The following is a 23,308-nucleotide window of genomic DNA, read 5'->3' as shown; positions in this document are numbered from 1 at the left end:
TACCTTAGCTACGGTCCTGGACGGACCGTGATGACCACCATAAGCAGAAGAGTGGCAAGCCTCTAAGATATCCTTCACCTCCCACTGAGGTACGCATCTCCGAATAAGACCGTCTGCGCATTCCTTGAAAACATAAGGATCATCCCAAAAATATTGTCTAGCATCATAGGCAAACCGCTTCTTCTTCTTTCACGCCATGAAAGCTCGGGTGGTATCCTACATGTCACAAAGTTAGCAAAATCAAGCAAACCACGGAGGTGGATAAGACCCAAGTAGTAATAGCTAACAAACTCTCATCGGGAAAAGAATCATTAATAGGCAACGAATCCTCCCTGTCTGTCACATTTTGTAGACGAGATAAGTGGTCGGCACTACCACATTCTCTGCTCCTTTCTTATCTTTGATCTCCAAATCAAACTCCTGCAAAAGGAGTATCCACCTCAAAAGTCTCGGCTTCGCATCTTTCTTAATAAAGAGAGTCTTCAACGCTGCATGGTCAGTATAAACAATAACCTTAGAACCTAACAAATAAGACCGAAATTTGTCTAAGGCAAAAACAACAGCTAGAAACTCTTTCTCAGTGGTAAAATAATTAATTTGAGCATCATCCAGAGTTCGGCTCGCATAATATATGGCATTTGAGCTTTTTTCTTCCATTGTCCCAAAAGCGCACCGATCGCATAATCGCCGGCATTACACATGATCTCAAATGGGAGGTCCCAATCAGGCGGCTGAATGATTGGCGCCGAAACTAGGGCCTCCTTTAACCTGTTAAAAGCGGTAAGGCACTCATCAGTAAATTCAAAGACAGCATCCTTAAGGAGCAAATGTGTAAGTGGTTTAGCAATTTTTGAAAAATCCTTAATGAAACGCCGATAGAAACCAGCGTGACCAAGGAAACTCCTCACTCCTTTAACATTCACGGGAGGAGGTAATTGCTCAATCACTTGCACCTTTGCCTTATCAACATGTATACCTTTATCGAAATCGATGCCCTAACACAACTCTCTCATTGACCATAAACCGACACTTTTCCCGAGTTTAAAACAAGATTAACATCTATACAACGCTGCATGACTTTATCAAGGTTAGCTAAACAACGATCAAAGTCACTACCATAAACTGAGAAATCATCCATGAATACTTCCATAATATTTTCTATATAATCAGAAAAAATCCCCATCATGCACCTCTGAAAGGTAGCAGGGGCGTTACACAATCCGAAAGGCATTCTACGATATGCAAAAACACCACCGTGGACAGGTAAAAGTAGTCTTACTCGATCTTAGGATGAATAGGGATCGAAAGAACCACGAATATCCGTCTAGAAAACAGAAAAATTTGTTAGAAGCAAGTCTTTCAGTCATTTGGTCAACAAAAGGGAGGGGGAAATGGTCTTTCTTGGTGGCGGCATTCAACTGTCTATAATCAATGCACATCCGCCACCCTGTCACTACTCGAGTTGGTATTAATTCATTTTTATCATTTTTAACCACGGTAGTCCCTCCTTTCTTCGGGACTACCTGAACTGGGCTAACCCACTTGGAGTTGCCAACTGTATAAATAATACCTGCATCAAGTAGTTTCATCACCTCAGCCATAACAACTTCCTGCATCTTCGGGTTCAACTTGCGTTGACCCTCGTCTCGTAAGGCTTGTGGCCTTCTTCGGCTCTATCCTATGCATACAAACATCGGGCTTATGCCCTTAATGTCATCCAAAGAATAACCCAAAGCCTTCCTATTTTTCTTAAGTACACACATCAAAGCATACGGTGGTCATCGTTAAGCTTAGAGCTAACAATAGTGGGTCTTGCTCCGTATCATCTAGAAAAACATACTTAAGATTAGGAGGAAGTGGCTTACGCCCTGGCACCTTTACCTCTACAAAGATAGACAGAATCGGCTTCAATGGTGTAGCAAGTGTTCACCAAGTTATCGTTGGCCAGGCTCAAAAGCATCTCATCTTCTTCTTCATTGAGCTCGTAGCTCTCCATTGAGGCAACCAAAGCATCTGGCTCCTCAGCATTCTCCACTATATGACCTGCACACTCATCTAAATGGGTTAGATCAGCTAAGGGATCCTTGGCTAAGGATTCCCTCTAATTACAAGTAACAACCCTGTCAACAATATCAATGGAATAACACGTATCCTCATCAGCAGGTTCAGTTGCCTTGTGAGCAAGACTGAACTCAATGGTGTCATCCCCTACCTATAAGGTGATGGTTCCGCGTTTGACATCTATCACAGCCCCAGTTGTATGTAAGAACGGTCTGCCTAAAATAATAGGTATCTGACTGTCCTCTGCAATGTCCAAAACAACGAAATCGACAGGAATAAAAAACTTACCCACTCTAACGGGTACATCCTCTAGAACACCTATAGGTCTCTGAGTCGATCTATTTGCCATTTGAACGGTAATATCGGTTACCTTGAGTCTACCAATGTTTAACCTTTCGCAAACAGAATATGGCATGACACTAACACTGGCCCCTAAGTCACAAAGGGCTTTTCCAATTACATGGTTACCTATAGTGCAAGGAATTGAGAAACTACCCGGGTCCTTTAATTTGGGTGGCACATTAACTTGCGAAAGAGCATTACACTCCTCCACAAAAGCAACATTACCATCATCACGAAAATTTCTCTTACGATTAAAAATATCTTTCATAAATTTAGCGTAAGAGGGTACCTGGGTAATTAAATCAGTGAAAGGAACCGTTACCTCGAGATTCTGGACCATCTCCAGAAACTTACCAAACTTACGCTCCAGCTTAGTAGCCTTGAGGACGCTCCGGATACGGATCGCAACTGGCCGTAGGATCGGTAACCTTCGGCTTCCGTAGGTTTAAAACCCCGTCAAATCATCAATGAGTGAAGAATCATGCGGACTAGTTGACGGATTTGCATCCTGCTCGGAGTTCGATCGATCGATCGGTATGAGTGGTCGATCGACCAAGTAAGCTGGGCGTGAACAGTTCCTGTCCAGAATTGACTTCGTCAGGTGTCTCAGTCGATCGACTGAGGATGTTGGTCGATCGACTGGATGTGCTGGGTGTGACTAGTTTCTGACCAGAAACTATTTTATCTCGACACTTGATCGATCGATCGGGAATGTTGGTCGATCGACGAAATCGCATTGACTTCGTTTTGCACAGAATTTAAACGAGCTTCTTCATCATTTCCCGAGTCTTCCTTTGGCTTGTCGGGACTTTCATAAGAAAGGCCACTTCTAAGATTGATGGCATTGATCGTCTCAACCGGCCCTTCACATTTGCTTGAAGAATTAGCAGCTTGCTTAGCCTCCATATTCTCCAATTGTTTCACAAAATTCCGTGAGGACTCAATCCCGGCTGCTTCCATATTCGCCACTTGAACCAAAAGGAGTTGGACCATCTCTCTCAACTTCTCGATCTCATCTGAGTTTTGAACGGGTATTTCAACTTTCTCCTTGGAAGCTTCAGAAATCTCGAGCTTCTCGAGACGGGTAGAAATGGAAGTTATAAGTGTCACAACAGCGGTCATTTCTTCACTTTGCTTTCGTGACTTTCCACGTGAACTTCCAAACTCAGCTCTATGGACTGCCATCTCCTCAATAGTGTTCCAACCTTTGCTTTGACCGGTATTATTTTGGAACCTACCATTATTTGCATCCAAGATGACCTTGTAATCATCATATAAAGCATTGTAAAATAGGTTGCAAATATACCATTCTTTGGAAACCATGATGAGGGACAGCTCGGACCAAACTTTTGAAACGTCCCCATGCTTCACAAAAATCTTCGTCGGCTCCTTGCTGAAAACTCGTGATTTTACCCTTCAAGGCATCAGTCTTTGAAAGTGGGAAGTACTTCTTGTAGAAGGCTAATGCTAAAGATGTCCAATCCGTGACTCAGTTTTGCTACCCTATCGAGGTAGCGGTACCAATCTCGCGCCGAATCCTTCAAGGAGTACAAGAACATAAATCCCTTCACTTCATCTTGAGTTACCCCAGACGGTATAGGTATGGAACAGCAATAGTCTGTGAAAGTTTCCATATGCTTCAAGGGGTCTTCATCGCGAGACATGAACCGATTTCGCTCCACTAAATCAATATAAGAGGAACGAAACTCGAAATTACCGGTAGTAGGGGTAGGTAATCGGCGCCCCTTTGGAAGGTGGTGCTCCTTTGGCTGAAAATTATCATATATTGTAGCCATAATTTCCAAAGTGAGAGTACTCAAGTCTTCCTCTCAAAAACCTGTCTTCTAACTGTGCAAAAGCAAAACTAGAAGCAAAGGTAAGCAACGGCCTCAAGGAATCAAAGTTCCTTGAGACAAGAAAAATAAACTAAAATAAGGCAAACAAAATTACACCGTCTCCCCGGCAACGGCGCCAAAATTTGATACCGTCGTTTAGTACCAAAATTAAATTTATAATTCCAAACTAAAACTATAGCTAGTGATAGTAAGGGTCGAACCACAGAGAGACAAGGTTGATTTTGTTTGCTATTTTTCAGTCTATAAAAGTAACAATTAATTGGGGGTTTTGAATTTGGTTGATTAACTGGCTAATTGCTAAAATGAATATTCTCAACAAGATAAAAAGGGGATCGGGAACTTCGGTTCACCATGGCAAATATCAGGTCAGTAAGGTAGCAAAAGTCTTACAATACGGTCTCAGGGAAAATAAGCTAGCCTTTCGATCAAAGCTCAAATAACCTCACGGTCTATTAATTCCCTAGAATTTATCAACGCTTTCGCTCAAGAGAAATTCCAAATCTAGCGATAATTCAAATTACCAATCTTTCAATCTAGTAAAGAAATTTATCAAAAGATAACTAAACCAATACGGAAGAACTCATACTACACAACAATCCTAATTTAATACCATGGCTCACCTTGTTCCCAATCAAAGAAATCACCTACGCATAATTATAACTATTCTAACTTCGAAATTAATAATAAAGAACAAATTTGACATATTGGAATCGAACTAAAACAAAAGAGAAGGATTCAATTGCTGAAATTAATTGATGAAAACAAGAATCAAAATAACAAAGAAATAAGGAAGAGGAAGAATTGCATAAAAAAACTCACTAATCAAATTCAAGAACAAAGCATTCGAATCCAAGGTTTCCGTCTTCAAGCTAGATCTAAAACTGAGTTTTTCCAGAATGAAAAGCATAACCTAAAAGTTCTTTGCGTTTCTCGATAAAAAGATACTGAAAGTTAATTACAAGTTGGGCTTTTAAAAGCCTAACACGGAGAAAAAGATATCAGCTCGAAATCAGGTCGATCGACCGGTCAGCATGGTCGATCGATCGGGTTAATGCGAAACGAGCGTCGATGCGTTTGGTGGTCGATCGATGAAACGACTTTGTCGATCGATGAATATCTTTGTGCAGTGGCTCTCTTTTTCCTCCCAATCAACTCTTCACTCCTTTGCACGCATCCCAAGGTGAGTGAATACGACTCTCCTTCTTCTTGGCTTCCTTAAACTTGCCCCCGGAGGACGAATTAGGCTTGATTTAGCTTACTTCCACTCGTTCCTACAATAAATCATAAAAAATGCAAAGTAAACCGTTTCGGGAGAAATAGTAGCCTTAAGCTAACAATTATGCATGGAAATACGTGCCAAAACCGCAGATAAAGTGTATAGAATATGCACGTATCAATGACTAATATGTTTGCAAATGTAAATAAATGAGAAAAATGCTATGTAAAATAAAAGGGGGTTAAAATACCCTTTAATTTGTAATTAACCAATAATATCATCGAGTCACGGAATAAACCGTCATGGTATAAAGAACCAAGGATGATTTTTGTAATGGTCAAAATATGTTTATCATAAAAATGAATTACAATGGTAAATAAATTAAAAGAATTTCCTTTAAAATGTAATTAACCAATTAATATCACCGAGTCACGGATTTAACCGTCATGGTATATGGAACCAAGGGTGATTATGAATTATGGTTAGAAAGTTTGTCATAAAAATGATTAGAAATATTTGAAATGGTAAAAACCGATTACAAATAAGAAATGAAATAAAGGGGAAAGACGAGAACAAACACGTTTGAGTCTGACCCGAGAACCCACAAGAGGCGCGAGCCTCTTTGCATAGCAAAGGGCTTCTGTCTCAGGCCAAAACTCGGTTTTGGCTCGTCTAACCTATATTTGAATCTTGTTATGCATTGTTCATGCTTATGAACTCATAAAAACAATACAGACATGAAATAAATGAGTTTTTTACACCCTCAAACTTACGTGTATTGATGTTTGCGACATAGACGACTTTAGAGACTGTTTTCTCGTAGCGAATACTCACGATCAAAGAAGTTTAAAAGAGTGCCTTAAAAAAGGATTTTACTTTGAAAATATATTGAAAATATGTTAATTAAAACAAGTTGATTTATGAATTGAATTGGTCAAATGGGTCGGTCGAATGCACGGCGACGGTACCAAACAATGTGTAAGGCTTGTGTTTACGATCGGTAGGTCGTAAACACGTGTCGATTTTGTGACTTAGGAAGTCGACTCTAGAAGTTTAAGAGAGAGGTGAGGGGGCGGACACTCGCGTAAGAATTGTGGTGTGTGAAGGTTGGTATTTATAGAGAAATGTGGGATGGTAGGTCGGTTGAGTTTGCTTAGAGGCTAAGCAGACACCCCATTGAGGCGCGAGCTACCTAGTGACTAAAATGAGTGTACTGTCCCTTTCAGAAATTTGGATTTTCCATTTGTTCTAACCAATGTCTTGTTGGTTGTGATTTGTGGTCTTTGATGGTTGCTTAGCCGTGTAAGCTTAATCTTGGGTGATATTTGGGGTAGGTATTTTGTGTCCTTGACTCGGGTTTGACCCGTGTGAGTCGGGATTTGAATTTCGAGTCGTTTTTGGCCCGGTGTCGGTTTAGACTCTAATTAGGGTAATTTTAATGCAAATGGCAAGATAAAACCATTCATGGCATTATTTTCGACATTCGAGATTTGGTTTGACTCAGGTTGACTCGAGTTGCGGGTTTCTGAGTCAGTTTTGGGTCCGAAGACGGTTTTAACTCTAAATAGTGTTATTTTAATGCAAATGAAGTTAGAAAACTTTTTATGAAATCATTTTTCATATTCGAGTAGTGCATTAAACCGTCTCATGTATAGCCAATCCACGCACGCATATCAAAAACACGTTATAGTCCGATCATCATCGGGTGGTTTTTGGAAGGTGCAGATACTGGGTATCTACAGAGCCCCCACTTTGACTGAGGCTTGTACGGGGCGAAAGTCAAAGTATAGCCTCCAGGTCAATCGAAGATTACAACCTGAAGACTATTGCGACGTCGAGGCCACTCAAAAGGGTTTAAGCCAAGGACCTTCCGTCAGAAAGGGCGACGTCGAGGCGACTCGGGGATTCGAGTCAAGGACCTGTCGTCGGGAACAGTTTAGAGTCTGTCGACTTCCGATTCGGGTCGTTTAAAGTCCATTAGACTACGTATAAAAGCTCGCCAGCCATAAGAGGGATTCATACCTGAGACATCTTCGGGATATGTCCTTGAACGTTTTGTTGTGTGCGCGCAAAGGCTCGCCAGCCGTATTCGAGGTACGTTTTGAGGCTCGCCAGCCACGTGAAGGAGTCATACCTGAGGCATCTTCGGGATATGTCCTACAATTGCTTCTTTTGTGCGTGCAAAGGCTTGCCAGCTATGTTGAAGGTGCGTTTTGAGGCTCGTCAGCCATGTTGGAGGTACGTTTTAAGGCTCGCCAGCCATGTTGATGGTCGAATGATCGTCTGTGGGGAAGACCCTGAAACATCGGGCTTATTTCAAGATATTATCCGGTAATGACTTCCAACCAGATTGACGTTGATAGGCCTGGCTAGAGAGCGACGAACTCCAACTTGCTGGGGGTCCTAAATGAACTCCGTGGGGATAAATCGTCTAAGCAAGGCCCTCTGGAAAACCATTTAGGGAGAGCGCTGCGTCGGAATAATGAACGATGTCGCGAGGATCTTTGAAAGACCTGTGTGACTTCCATTTGAAAATCGGCACTTGTTGGGGAGTTAGAAACTTCTCAGGACTCGCCGGGGATATGAGTTGTCGCTCGTTGGGAGGTAGCGTATGTCATGTAATCGACTAGGTTAAAGCCTTTGGACTTGACGGGTCGGCATTTGTGGGGAAGAATCCAGTACTCAGTTGGAGTGCATTTCTCTTCTCAAGATTATCTGCATGGTTAGTGACTACACAAATCCGCAGTTGCATAGACAAGCACGTTGAATGCAAGCATATAAACACGTAAGCACATAAGCATGTGAGCAGTTAGCATATAAGGAACTAGCACGTAAGCATATAAGCACGTAAGCACATAAGCATGTGAGCAGTTAGCATATAAGCAACTAGCATGTAATATCCCATGCGAAGGGAGATAGAAGTTTTGAATGTTTCGAAGCTTAAAGGCGAGTCTTGTTACTCATAGATCTATGATTTGATAGATTGGAGACATGTGACCATTGCGATATTGACTCACATGGACACATACTGACAGACTGACATACAGGATGTCGTGAACGTGATGCAAATTCAGTGTCGACACGACGCAAGGGTGACTCTGACAGACTTTGTTTATGTAAGTGCAACTCCTTGACAAGAAGGGGTGACAATGCGTATCAAATCCCTGAGGTAGAAGGTCCGCTCGGCTGGGGAACATGAAATGATTATCTTCTCCAGACATATTTGCCCTTGTTTGCTTGTTTGAGATCCCTTCTCGAGGTATGATGATTCGGAGAGCGGAACCAAGACCTTGCCATCGGCCTAACCGAGCACTAGGGTATGGGCGGTTTTATTTTGGACTATAGTTGAGACTCAAGAGATGTTTGAGGATAAAGGACGGGTGGCGTCTTGAAAGAGAAGCCCCCAGAGTGAGAAGGTGGGATTTTGACAAAGTAAGGAACGGGCGACGTCTTAAGGAACAAGCTCCCAGTAAAGAGGTATAAGATTAATTTTTACAGCTGGGTGGGCTGCTTTTGAGGATTGATGTTGGTGGTTGAGATTAAAATGGGTGTGCGGTTGTGTCCTTGTTGGGGGACTGCCTACGTATTCGCGTGTTTGCAAAATCAAACCAGATCGTAGTTCTGAGCTGTTTTTTCGAGGGTTGAAAATTGGAATTGTTTTGAAAGGCATGTGCGGTTGTGTCCTTGTTAGAGGACTGCCTACGTATTCGCGTGTTTGCGAAATCAAACTAGATCATAGTTCTGAGTGTATGCAATGGGTTGCAAATTGAAGGTTTGAAAATTGAATGTGTGTGGGGGTGTGGTTGTGCCCTCGTAATAGGACTGCCTACGTATTCGCGTGTTTGCGAAATCAAACCAGATCGTAGTTCTGCATGTGTGTTGATAATTGATTTTGAGGTGTATGGTTGTGTCCTTGAAGGACTGCCTACGTATTCACGTGGAGTGAAATCAAACCAGATCGTAGTTCTGAATGTGTGTGCCTATGCGAGTTGTTAGGACCTTAAAGTGATTTTGAGGTGTATGGTTGCGTCCTTGAAGGATTGCCTACGTATTCACATGAAGTGAAATCAAACCAGATCGTAGTTCAGGATGTGTGTGTGCTAAGCGAGATGTTAGGACCTTAAAGTGTGAGGGTCACGACGGTAAATGCCGTTTGGTGACTCAAAAATTGATTTGAGGAAAATCCTCCTTGATCATGAATCGAAGAGGTGTAATTAGTGAAAATGTTCCTTATCATGTGAGCACACTAAAAAGTGGACCCTAAGGGTAGATTGGGTATGTCCGGTTCTCGGTAGCAAAGCATTCGAGGTCTCCGTATCTGGGTCAGGGTGAAAATGGCTTCGACGTTATGAAATGTGGAGCTTGGTAATGATAGGTTTGTTTGACAGATTAAAACCCGGAGCTTAGGGTCACGACGACAAATTCCGTTTGGTGACTCGAAAGATTGATTGGAGAGAATTCCTCCTTGATCATGAATCGAAGAGGCGCAGTTTGTGGAAATGTTTCTTGTTATGTGAGCACACTAAAAAGTGGACTCTAAGAATGAAATGGGCATGTCCCGTTCCGGGGAACAATGTTTTTTGAAGACTCCGTATCTGGGTCAAGGTGAAAATGGCTGCGACATTATGGAATGTGGAGCCTGCTAATAATATGTTTGTTTGACAGATAAAAATCTGGAGTTTGTATTTTGTGGTGTTTAGGCCGATGGGTTACAACTTGTAATATGGTGCAGAATAGGGTCTCAGGCTGGATGTGGCCTAAGCACGCAATGGTTGGTAAACAAATGTGGGATCAGAATCCTATGTCTGGACCTTAAAGGTTAAGGTGTGATATTACGAGCTTGAAGGGAATCCTCAGAAGCCTAGATAGGTCTCCCTGTAACAGTCTCTATAAGGACTTAGGGGTGAAGCTGTGTTAATTGAGGTTTTAGTGTTCGGTGTTTTGGACTTGTCGGTCCGGGATTTGGTGTGTTGGACTTGTTGGTCCTGGACTTGGTGTTTTGGACTTGTTGGTCCTGGGCTTTGGACTTGTTGGTCCTGGACTTGGTGTTTCGGACTCATGGGTCCTGGACTTGGTGTTTCGGACTTGTTGGTCCTGGGCTTTGGACTTGTTGGTCCTGGATTTGGTGTTTCAGACTTGTTGGTCCTGGGCTTTGGACTTGTTGGTCTTGGACTTGGTGTTTTGGACTCATGGGTCCTGGGCTTTAGACTTGTTGGTCCTGGACTTGGTGTTTTGGACTCATGGGTCCTGGGCTTTGGACTTGTTGGTTCTGGACTTGGTGTTTTGGACTCATGGGTCCTGAGCTTTGGACTTGTCGGTCCTGGACTTTGTATTTTGGTGTTGGACTTGTTGGTCCGAAGTTTGAAAAGTGACGGTTTTTAATTCTGTCGTTTGAGTCTTGTGGGAAAAATAATGAATTTTGAATTCCGTTATTTCATTTTTTGAAAAGTGACAGTTTTGAATCTCGTCATTTGAAATTGTGGGAAAATAACGAATTTGAATTTCGTAATTTCATTTTTTGAAAAGTGGCGGTTTTGAATTTCGTCATTTGGAATTTGTGGAAATAGCGAATTTGAATTTCGCTATCTTGTTTTTGTTTTGAAATTGACGGTTTTAAATTCCGCCGTTTGAAATTGTGAGAAAATAACGAATTTGAATTTCGCTATTTCGTTTTTGTTTGAAAAGGTCGGTTTTTAATTCCATCGTTTGGAATTTGTGAAAATAGCGAATTTTAATTTCACTATTTCGTTTTTGTTTGAAAAGGACGGTTTTTAATTATGTCGTTTGGAATTTGTGAAAATAGCGAATTTGAATTTCACTATTTTGTATTTGTGATTTGAAAATGACGGTTTTTGATTCCGTCGTTGAAATTCGTGAAAATAGCGAATTTGAATTTCACTATTTTGTTTTTGTTTTGGCTTTTGCTTTGGTTTGGTTTTGCTTTAGCTTTGACTTTGGCTTTGGCCTTGAATGGCTATTGGCTTGGGCCTTTGATTTTGGCCTTGGGTGAGTAGCTTTGATTTGGCTTAAGTGAATGGATATTGGCTTGGGCCTTTGATTTTGGCCTTGGATTAGGCTTTGGTTTTTGATTTATTGGTTCTTTGCCGTCTTTCGTTCGATGAAGGTAAAGGTGTAGACGAGGATGTACCCGTTGGTGAGAGGTTGATACTTGGTGATGGGATGTTTTTGTGGGGAATGGGCTTGCCTTCCGTCATTGACCATGAACAAGGAGATGTTATGGTTTGTTATCTAGGTTCGTCGTAGGATCCCTTTGATTGAGAGCTCGTTCTAGATCGGGTGCTAATGAAAGGTTTCTATTGCCAGGCATGGAATAGGTAAAGAAAATGGACACGGAGTTTCGAGTCCTCCTCTTACTCGGTACGGAACGTCACTCGAGTGTACTCACATTGAATTGGAACTTGTTGTTTGTTTTAAATCAATTCTCGTTGTCAACGGGAAATGGTAAAGGGGAGAATATATGATAGTTGGAAATTGTGCTTTTATTTAGATAAATAAGAGGTTAGCACAGACTCGGTGGATACATGTGACTCATGGGGACAGCCCCCAGTTGTCACTTAGGAATAAAAGGACAGACGCTAGGATAGATATGAGAAAGCTTAAGACTCGGACTCAGACTTAATCGTAGATACGAACTCCTGATCATCAGTTTCCTCCTCGAATGTGTCTTTTGCAACATCCAGCGGCTTGAATGTCTGATGTTGAGCATTGACTCATTTGAGCACTTCACTCTCGTTGTTGGGAATGATATGGGGACAATAGTCCATTAGGCTTTCATCTCCTTGCAGAATAAGATGTTCATTAGGGTTGTTTTCAGCACTTGGTTGGCCTAGGGATGAAGCTACCAGTTCATGATTGTCGATCATATTTTGAATAACATGTTTGAGTTTGAAGCATGTTTCAGTGTCATGACATTTTCCTTGATGATATTGACAATAGGCACTGCCGTCCCAGAAACAGGTTTTCCTGCATTCAAGCGGGTCCGGAGTGGGCCCGATTGGTTGTAGCTTCCCTTCAGTCATGAGCTTTTGAAGAGCTGCGGCATAGGTTGTGTTGAGTCTAGTGAATGTCCTTTGAGAACGTTCAACCTTGCTGTTTGACTTGAGGCATCCAGGAGGATTGTCTTGACTGAGAGGTGCAGTTATGATTTTGCCAGCTTTAATCATATCTTGAATGGCATGCTTGAGTTTGAGACAGGCTTCGGTGTCATGGCCCTTGCCTTGAGGGTATTGGCAATAGGCATTACCATCCCAGAATCAGGCTCTCTTGTGTTCTTGTGGGTCCGGAGTCGTACCAATGGGTTGCAGCATTCCTTCTGAAGCAAGTATCCCCAGAGCGTTGTCGTATGCTATTCCCAGATTTGTGAATTCCCTTTGACGTTTTCCCATGGTTTCCACATTGGCGTTTTTTAGGATGTTTTTGTGAGTTTTGTTTTTGTTTTTGTCAATCCTGGACGGAAGAAGGATTTGGTCGTTGTCAATGGGAAGTTTTTGGGATGTTGCTTGATATTTTGAAAGGGATTTTGGCGAGGCAATTTCATTTTCTTTGTTGGTGGGTTCATGGGAGTCTGAACCATTAGATGATTCCTCATGTTCAACAGCTGTTTGTTGGTGAACCAAGGGTTGGTTTTCTTTTTGATGGTCAGGTTCATTTTCAGTAGTACTAACCCTTTTCTCCAAATTAGCTACTCGAGTGTTCAAGTCATCGATAGCCACTTGCAGCTTTGAGAATATGTTGTTGATGGAGACAGAGAGCATCATTATAGCGCTTTGTATGCCATCCTCGTCAATCGCATGGATTTTGTCATCGTCAGGAGAGAGGAGGTGAGAGCAGTCTAGGGAAGATTCCTGACTGTGTGCAATAGGTTTTCTGGAGGCTTATTTTTGTTGTTTGCTGAGGGAGGTATTGGTAACTCGCCCTTTTCGATCATATCAAGGATGTCGCCTTTTAGGGGGAGACACATTTCAGTATCGTGTCCGCGACCTTGGTGATATTGACAAAACAGTTTTCCGTCCCATCTACGTCCTCGCTTGTTTGGTAGAGGGTCTGGAGTTGGACCAATTGGTTTGAGTTTTCCTTGTGAGATTAGCCTTTCCAAGGCTGTGGCATAAGGCATACCCAAATCGGGGAAGGACCTATGAGGTCGTCTTGTTTTGGTTGGTGGAGCACCTAAAGAATTGGGTTCAATGGTTTTGGTAGCCCTCCAAATAGGGTTGGCTTTGTCGTTGGAAAGTAGTCGGCTTTCAAGGAGCTTAATCCTTTGCTCAATATCAGAAGAGGGAAAATTCCCGGTTATCAGTTTGTCCTCAACTTGGGAAAGACGAGTGCTCATGTTTTCCACAGTAGCTAGGAGTCGAAGGACCATGTTGTTAGTTTCGGCATAAGTCATGGTGGATGAAGGTTGATCAGCTTCTTGAGTTTCTTGTTCACAATCGATAGCACCCAAGGGATTCCTATTTGACATAACGATAGGCGTTATAAGTTGTCTTGGCAAGGGATTGCACAAACAAAGGCAAGTGCGACACATATATACAAAAGGCAGTTTTGTCGTGAAGACGCGACGGTGTGACTAGGTTATGAGTTCGTTAAAGATCGTGAATGACCTCTTGTGTTTGAACTCAGGGTGCAAGACGTTGAACTTAGACTCGAGTGTCGACTTTGGCATAGTGATGCCTAGACAGACGACTTCTGACGAGATTTGGAAGTTTGTCGATGGCGTGACGCCGCTGGACAAGACATGTACACAAACTTGACCTTTGACCCGTAATGTGGGGGAAAGACGGGTTTAATACCCGAGAGGTTTTGACTCTGCTAACGCCATTGGAGATGTCTCGACAATTAGGCGACATGACCTAGACCAGAATCATTAAGGTAGGTACTAACTTCGGCGGAGATTCAACGTTATCTAAACTACTAGACTTGAAATCGAATGGACTCTAATCGACTCGAGACTGAATCACAAAGGTGGACTGAAGTTTTCGAAAATAGAAATTTTCAAAAAGATTCATTTGTCGTTCTATGGACGGCTTCCGAAGAGTAAAGATCTTTAGAAGGTCAGCCAGTTGAAAGGGTTGTCTTAGGTTTGTTTTCAAAAGACGATTTGAGTTGAAATTGCGGCGGCTCTGAAAACAATGTGCTGTTTCCAAAGACGGTTTTTGAAATTCCGAATCACGGATTTGAAAATCTAGAATTGAAGAATTTGGAATCGTCATTACAACGATACAAAAAGTTGTGCAACGGTCGGCGAATAACCGAGGTTTGAAACGGTTGTGAAAAACCGAGTTTGAAAATCGTCATTACGACGGCCTAAAAAGGTGTATTTAAAGTGGTTATAAAAACAGGGTTTTGAAATGGCCAATATAACGGCACAAAATGTGTTTTGAAACGGTTGTAAAAACCGGGTTTGAAAAATCATCATTACGACGGCCTAAAAAGGCGTGCAACGGTCGGCGAAAGACCGAGGTTTGAAATGGCCATTATAACGGCATAAAAGGTGTTTTTGAAACGGTTATAAAAACCGGGTTTGAAAATCGTCATTACGACGGCATAAAAAGGTTCCAACGGTCGGCGAAAGAGCGAGGATTGAAACGGCCATTATAACGGGGCAAAAAGGTGTTTTTGAAAGTTTGAAATGACACGGAAGGACTTATGATCACATAGCACATAAGCACTCACAGTTCATTATATTATGCATAATGCTGACACGGGTTTTGGCTTAAAAGGGTGGGTTACACACCAAGCAATCAAACCCCGATTTTCGAGAGGGATACCAATCCAAACAAAATGTGTGAGATGGGTGCCCGAGCCTCGTGCTCGAAGGAAATGAAAGCCCTTTGACGAAACAGAAATGTGTAACGTCAACGGTATGCCTGACTCAATCGGGATTCGAAACGCGGGAATGAGAAAACTCAGGCCGACGAGACAAGCCAATTGGTCGATAAAGGTTAGGTTGTGGGCCCGGACAAGGAACCCGACTTATGACCGTAATATCAATTAATGCACTTTAACCACGACCTCGTTCGAGTTTCACCTCTAAGGATCACAAAGACACAAGTGTCCTAGTTTTCCCCAGCGGAGTCGCCAATCTGTGGACATGGGCCACAAGCCGGCATGCGGGCGCGATGCCGCCTGCCGGTCCGTAGCCACGGACCACCTGCACGCCAAGCCGATCTGTTGGACATGCAGCGGTCTTTTGAAAGCCACGCTCGGTGGCTTAAAAATGCTTTCGACCGGATCGCTTTAGATCGGTCGGTTTCGTCTCGGCAAAGGTCTCGAAACGATGTTGAGATGTTCGGAGTCGCCAACAAGCATTTGTGGGATGCCTGGAACCCGTTCAAAATCCACTTTATACCTAGGTCAATCAAGGCAAAAAGCGGTGTTTGACATAGGTACTAAAGATAAGGACTCGTCCCCCTTTTAGCATTCTATGCCTAAAATGACTCTCGTACGCCCTGGATAAGGCCATCCACTATCCAAAGGTTATGAGTAAGGGGTGAGGGTACGTATTGTGAAGCCCTTTAATCAAACACCCAATCTCGCCCGCGTTAGCGGCCTCTACTGATCGATCGTGGTTGTTTAAGTGCAAGAGTTGATAAAACGGTTTAAATGCATGAATGCGCATCCCAAAGCTTTAACCTAACATATGAATATTTCCTAAGTCGGTTGTTTATGCATGTACCATGAAATTGGTGTCAAAGCTGGATTTAGATTGATTTGCATGTGAAAACGAAAATTAAACATCCATTTACCGAGTTCGGGTTATGATGCTTAATACGATCCATTTATTGAAAAAGGGTGTCAAATGACAAAGTGTAAAGACGTAAGCTTGTCAATCTGATCCGTCATGTATTCGGATTAACCGTAACTGGGATCGTCCTAGACAAATGATAAACCGAAACAGAACAGTGCCAGGCAGCCCCATTGGGGCGCGAGCCTATTAGCGAGGTAAGGGGTCTGCCCAGGTTTTAACCAATTAATATCACCGAGTCACGGATTTAACTGTCATGGTATATGGAACCAAGGGTGATTATGATTTATGGTTAAAAAGTTTGTCATAAAAATGATTTGAAACATTTGAAATGGTAAAAACCGATTACAAATAAGAAATGAAATAAAGAGTAAAGACGAGAACAAACACGTTTGAGTCTGACCCGAGAACCCACAAGAGGCGCGAGCCTTTTTGCATTGCAAAGGGCTTCTGTCGCGGGCCAAAACTCGGTTTTGGCTCGTCTAACCTATATTTGAATCGTGTTATGCATTGTTCATTCTTATGAACTCATAAAAACAATAAAGACAAGAAATAAATGAGTTGTTTACACCCTCAAACTTATGTGTATTGATGTTTGCGACGTAGACGACTTTAGAGACGGTTTTCTCGTAGCGACTACTCACGATCAAAGAAATTTAAAAGAGTGCCTTAAAAAATGATTTTGTTTTGAAAATATATTGAAAATTTGTTAATTAAAACATGTTGATTGATGAATTGAATAGGTCAAATGGGTCGGTCGAATGCACGGCGACGGTACCAAACAATGTGTAAGGCTTGTGTTTACGATCGGTGGGTCGTAAACACGTGTCGATTTTGTGACTTAGGAAGTCGAGTCTAGAAGTTTAAGAGAGAGGTGAGGGGGCGGAAACTCGTGTAAGAATTGTGGTGTGTGAAGGTTGTTATTTATAGAGAATTATGGGATGGTAGGTCGGTTGAGTTTGCTTAGAGGTTTGACCCGTGTGAGTCGGGATTTGAATTTCGAGTCGGTTTTTAGCCCGGTGTCAGTTTAGACTCTAATTAGGTTCATTTTAATGCAAATGGCAAGATAAAACCATTCATGGCATTATTTTCAACATTCGAGATTTGGTTTTACTCGGGTTGACTCAGGTTGACTCGAGTTGCGGGTTTCTGAGTCGGTTTTGGGTCCGACGACGGTTTTAACTCTAAATAGTGTTATTTTAATGTAAATGAAGTTAGAAAACTTTTTATGAAATCATTTTTCATATTCGAGTAGTGCATTAAACCGTCTCATGTATAGCCAATTCACGCACGCATATCAAAAATACGTTATAGTCCAATCATCATCGGGTGGTTTTTGGAAGGTGCAGATACTGGGTATCTACAGATGATGATCAATTGTTTATCTTATCGTACTTGTCTTAATTTGATTATGCAGTAAACTGGCGCCATTGTTGTTTTGTAAAATCTGTGGTGATCCATTCGGGATGGTGAGCAGATTGTGAGAGGGGGTAATGATTTTTTGCTATGGGGACGAGATGGGGAGTCATCACTCGAGTCTAACTTTCGCTGTCATGAGATTTATCTTTATAGTTTCAGTTGTTTTTTTTTTTGGTAAAAGGTAAGTATATATTGATATCAACAAAAGAGATACATCATCCCGTATATGAGAGTTTTTGGAATATAACTATGAGAAAATGATAACAAAAATTACAAAATTGTGCAACACTAATGATGAGCTAATTGCAGCAGCCAAGTACGATCCCTAGCAGCTACAGCAGACTGGTTGCGAGCCCAGAAACGATAAAGAACATCCTTGAGAATCTGCTGACAAATTTTCCATGGCCAAGCAACATATTGATCCAACCGAGCCTTATTACGAACTTTCCAAATATGATATGCAAGGCTAACATGACAAGCTGATTATACTTCTCTGCAATTTACTTCTTCCTCCACCCACAGAATCCCAATTGATGGGGCATATTCTGCACCCGCTGACCGAGTCAACATATTGAGCAAGGTCAAAGCTAAAAGACAGCAAGTCAACATATTAACAGCCTAACCGAGAAAGCCTGTCGGCCTGTCACTTGGGTCTCGGCTCGGCAACTAGCCGACCGAGAGGCATATCCGCATACTCACATCCAGTCCCCTCGGCATGGAGTCAACCAGGCCTGCCGGCCTGTCATGGGTCCCTAGGCCGAGGGTAAAACGGTCTTTCCACCTGCTACGCCACTTGGCCACTTGGCCACTACGTGACAAAAGGTGAAAGTCTATAAATACTCATCATCTCTCATTGAGAAACTAACTGGAAAATATGGTATAAACTCCCTTATCTCTCTACAATATACTTTGCCAAGTTAACATATAACTTATCTCTCTAAGTTTACTGACTTGAGCGTCGGAGTGAGTACGTTCGGCCCCAAGCCGAGCCCTCAGTTTGTTCATCTTGACAGGAAAGAGTGAAAGGAAGAGACAAGCAACGACATCATTCAACAAGCTCAAGTGGTCATAATCCTGCTCCGGAATTACACTCGGAACAATTGGCGCCGTCTGTGGGGACCGATACTAAAAGCTAGTCACCTACATCAAAAAAAAAAAAAAAAAACCATTCAGCGAGCTAAGAAGATGTCAAAGCAACAAGAAACTGTGATTGAAGGAACTGCATTCTTCCAGAATGACACGTTCCGTAATTCTGAGATCTGGTAGTCCCCCACCGGTCGAGTAACTGAGCCGGTGATGTTCGGGATGCCGAAAGAGCCAGAAAAACCGCTGCCTACCGACCAAGTCACTGTCATGGGACATGTGGTCGATGCGGCCAAATTAAAGCTATTCCTGGACCAGATGGGTAGTACGCCGATTACCCCTGTCACGACGACGGTGACGGCAGCGCATCCACAGGTGACCAGGGCCCATAAAGTGCCTCCGAACAACTTATCCGGAGCGATACAAGGAGCTGGGCATGCTATAACGCCGGCAGAGCCCGTGGTGCCAGTGGCAGACCTGAGTCCTTTCCCCTCGCGCGGGAGGACAGCGTCGCCGCGGCAACAACGAGGCCAGCCCCGAAGCAATGAAAGAAGTCCGACTCACCAAAGTCGGACAAGAAGCCCTTCCCGCCAGAGGGAGAGAAGCCGGACTAAGGTTGCGAGGAGCCGATCGCCGCGTGTCATTCGACACGTGGTCGACACCCCCGGTCGCACCTATGTCCTAGAGATCCCTGTGCCGACTAAGCTGAAGCTGCCGCCCTTATCATACAAAGGGGATAGCGACCCGACCGACCATGCCGAGGCTTTCGAGTCGTACATGTCGGTATGGGAGCAGCCTGATGAGGTGTGGTGCCGAGTCTTTCCAACGACCCTACACGGGATGGCTCAGAGTTGGTACAAGGGGCTACCTAATGGCTCGGTGTACTGTTATGCCGACCTGAGAGACAATTTCATAGCCTAGTATGCTTGCAACAAGAGAAGGGCCGTGGAAACATCAGACCTCCTAACTATCCGACAGGGGGAGGACGAGTCCCTCCGAAGCTACGTGAAAAGATTCGACGCTAAGGTTCAGCAGATCCGCGAGCTGAACACCGAACTGGCGGCCTTCGCGCTGATGAAAGGCCTCCCAAAAGGTGAGTTCAAAAACGAGCTGATCAAGTGTGAAGACCTCAACTTAGACTCCGCCAGAAAGATGGTCGACCGAGCCGTAAAGGTGGAGGACTATCACAAAACCTGGGTAGGCCACAGTGAAGCTGGACACCCAGAGAGGAAGAGCCGCCGGGACAACGTAGATGAAAGTCGTCGTGACGAGAATAGGTCCGGCCTGAGAGATTTAATAGGAAACAACACTCGGCGGGCTCCGGGGGGAGTTCGGGACTATACAACCAGAAGCGGTACAGTAGTCTCACCCCCCTGGTCGCCTCTCCAGCCGAGATCTTTACCCTAAGCAAGAATGAGGGACAGAAGTGGGCAAGGCCCCCCAAGGCAAGGGGGGACGGTGACGCAAGCCATTTTTGCGAGTACCACGGCCACACCGGCCACAAAACTGACAACTGTCGACATCTAAGGAACGCCATCGAGGAGCTAGTCCGAAAGGGGAGCCTCAGTAAGTATGTAGCTGGAGGCCCGGGAACAAGCGCCGACGGGGCGAATAGAAAATCAGTATTCCAATGGATGGGAGTGATCCAGGTTGTCATCGGGGGAAACGAGAACGGTGGGTCAGCTAATGGGCACAAACGGCACCTAAATGAGTTATACCAAGCCATCAACTTTGTGCCCAAAACAGTGATCCCCGCTTCCACCATCCCCGATATAACCATTGGAAAGAAGGACTACGAGGGAGTCGTCGCCCCGCACAGCGACCCGCTTGTAGTCCACCTGGATATAACCAACCACTTGGTCAAAAGGTGCCTGATTGACACAGGCGCCTACACGAACATCATGTTCAGGGAGTGCTTTCTTAATCTCGGTCTGAAAATTGGAGACCTGAGCCCTTGCACTAACCCGCTATCTGACTTTCTCGGGGCCGACTGGTACCCCGGGGTCAATCGGGACCGCCGGTGATGTTCGGCCAAGCGGACGCGGCTAAAAATGTTTTATCTGAGTTCGTGGTTATCGATGGTTCGTCTGCCTACAATGTTCTCATAGGCCGAGTCACTTTGAGCGAGGCCGATGCAGTGATGTCCATCCGGGCCCTGACATTGATGTACGTCTCGGACCGGGGGGAAGCACAAAAGCTCGTCTCAAAGGACGAGAGAGATAAAATAGTCAATATCCAAGTGTGGGCCAGGGGGTGCAACATGCAATCCCTCAAAGTGGCGAAGAAGTCGGAGAAAGGGAAGAGCCCATCCTTGCAGCAGAAGGGCGATCCGATGAACACTAACGTCGGCATGGTCGAAGGAGCCGAGACCGAGGAAGTGGAAATTGACCCAGAGCGCACCGTAACTGTCGGTGTCGACCTGGAGCCAAAATTCAGAGCTGATCTCCTAGACTTGGTGAGGAAGAACAAAGATGTCTTCGCATAGTCAGCTGCCGAGATGCCAGGCGTGAGCCGGGAGATGATCGTTCACAAGCTGAACGTACTCTCCACTGCTAGGCCGGTCAAGCAGAATATGAGGAACTCCTCGGCCGAGAAGGATGAGGCCATCAAAGCTGAAGTAGACAAATTACTAGCGGCGGGCTTTATCATGCCTTGTACTTACCCTGAGTGGCTAGCAAATGTTGTAATGGTGAGGAAATCGTCAGGGGCGTGGAGGATGTGTGTTGATTTTACCAATCTTAATAAAGCGTGCCCTAAAGATTGCTATCCCTTGCCTCGAATAGATAGTTTAATTGACGGCACGGCAGGCTACACTATGCTAAGCCTGCTAGACGCCTTCTCAGGGTATCATCAGGTATTCATGGCCGAGGAAGACATGCCTAAGTGCGCATTCATCACCATTCACGGCACATTCATGTATAAAATGATGTCGTTTGGTTTGAAGAACGCTGGCGCAACTTACACTAGGTTGGTGGACAAAGTGTTCCAAAATCAAAAAGGGCGAAACATCGAGGCTTACGTCGACGATGCTATTGTAAAAAGCAAGTCTGACAGCGAGCACTTAGCCGATTTGAGCGAGACATTTTGTTCACTAAGGAAATATAAAATGAAGCTTAACCCAAAGAAGTGCAACTTCGGTGTCCGGGCCGGCAAGTCCAAGCAATACTAGACCTACCGGAGGCGAGAAATCGAAAAGAGGCTATGATGCTGACCGGAAGGACGGCGGCTCTCGCCCGCTTCATCTCTCGGTCGGCCGACAAGAGCACTCCGTTCTTTAAAGTGCTGAAAGGGAATAAAAACTTTAGCTGGGGGGAGGAAAAGAGCACGGCTTTCAGGCAACTGAAAACCCACCTTCTGACACTACCGACCCTGTCCAGGCCGACGCTGGGGGAGACGCTATATCTATACTTAGCATTTACCTCGGCCACGGTCAGTGCCGTAATCGTCAAGGAAGAAAATAAGCAGCAACACCCAATTTACTTTATCAGCCATACACTGCTGGCCGCCGAAAGAAATTACCCACTAATCGAAAAGGCAGCCCTCGCCGTCGTCGTTGCCGCAAGGAAGTTGAAACCCTACTTCGACGCACATCCCGTGACGGTCTTAACCGACCAGCCATTGGATAAAGCATTAGAAAAATTCGAAAAATCTGGCAGACTTATCAAATGGGCAGTGGAGCTCTCCGGCTTTGGCATTCAGTATAAGCCGAGGCCTTCGATAAAGGGGCAAGCGCTTGCAGACTTCCTGGCCGAGTGCACATATCAAGAAGAAACACATCCCGACGTGTGGGAAGTGTATACCGACGGGTCCTCCACGGCGAACAGCTCAGGAGCCGGCATCCTTATCATCAGCCCTAACGGAAACGAGTTTGAGTACGCCTTGAAGTTTACCTTCTCGGCCTCAAATAACGAATCCGAATATGAGGCGGTGATAACTGGAGTCAAGTTAGCTAGAGCTGCCGGGGCGGAGCACATTGTGTTGAAAACAGACTCACTCTTAGTGACTAATCAAATCCGAGGAGAGTATGAGACTCGAGACGATGGGATGGTAAGGTACCTGGAAAGGGTAAAAGCGACACCTCAAAATTGAAATCTTTCCAAATACGAGTGCATCCCAGTGTCCGAGAACAACCGAGCCGACGCTCTCTCAAAACTCGCCAGTTCAAGCATCAAAAATGTCGAACCGTCTTTGGTGGATATCGGGAATGCTAAAAGCATCACCGAGACCGTTGGCATGGTGGGCGACATACAAGCCGAGACGACGTGGATGACTCCGATAATGAAATACAAGCTGACAAAAGAGTTGCCGGAGGACCGCAGTCTGTCTCAGAAGATAAGAAGGATCGCTGCAAGGTACTTAGTGTTCGAAGGAGAATTGTACAGAAGGTCCGTAATATGACCACTCTTGAAATGTGTCGGCCCAGCCGACGCGGAGCTTATACTGACAGAGATTCACGAAGGCATCTGCAGACATCACATGGGGGCAAGAACGCTAGCTCACAAAGCTCTCCGAGCCGGCTACTTCTGGCCTACCATGCTGAAAGATTCCAGGGCAAAAACCAAGAAA

General features: G+C 44.2%; 1 non-coding gene across 1 annotated transcript; it reads left to right on the top strand.

Moving 5' to 3' along the window:
* Window positions 1-3,719: 3,719 nt before the first annotated feature.
* LOC141593313 (small nucleolar RNA R71) lies at window positions 3,720-3,828 on the top strand. Its single transcript, XR_012521407.1, has one exon. It is a non-coding gene; the product is annotated as a small nucleolar RNA R71 (small nucleolar RNA).
* Window positions 3,829-23,308: the final 19,480 nt, after the last annotated feature.

This window comes from Silene latifolia, chromosome 7 (genome assembly GCF_048544455.1).
Source record: "Silene latifolia isolate original U9 population chromosome 7, ASM4854445v1, whole genome shotgun sequence".
In the NCBI taxonomy this organism is placed as follows: domain Eukaryota; kingdom Viridiplantae; phylum Streptophyta; class Magnoliopsida; order Caryophyllales; family Caryophyllaceae; genus Silene; species Silene latifolia.
This window is presented reverse-complemented; position numbering and strand designations above follow the sequence as displayed.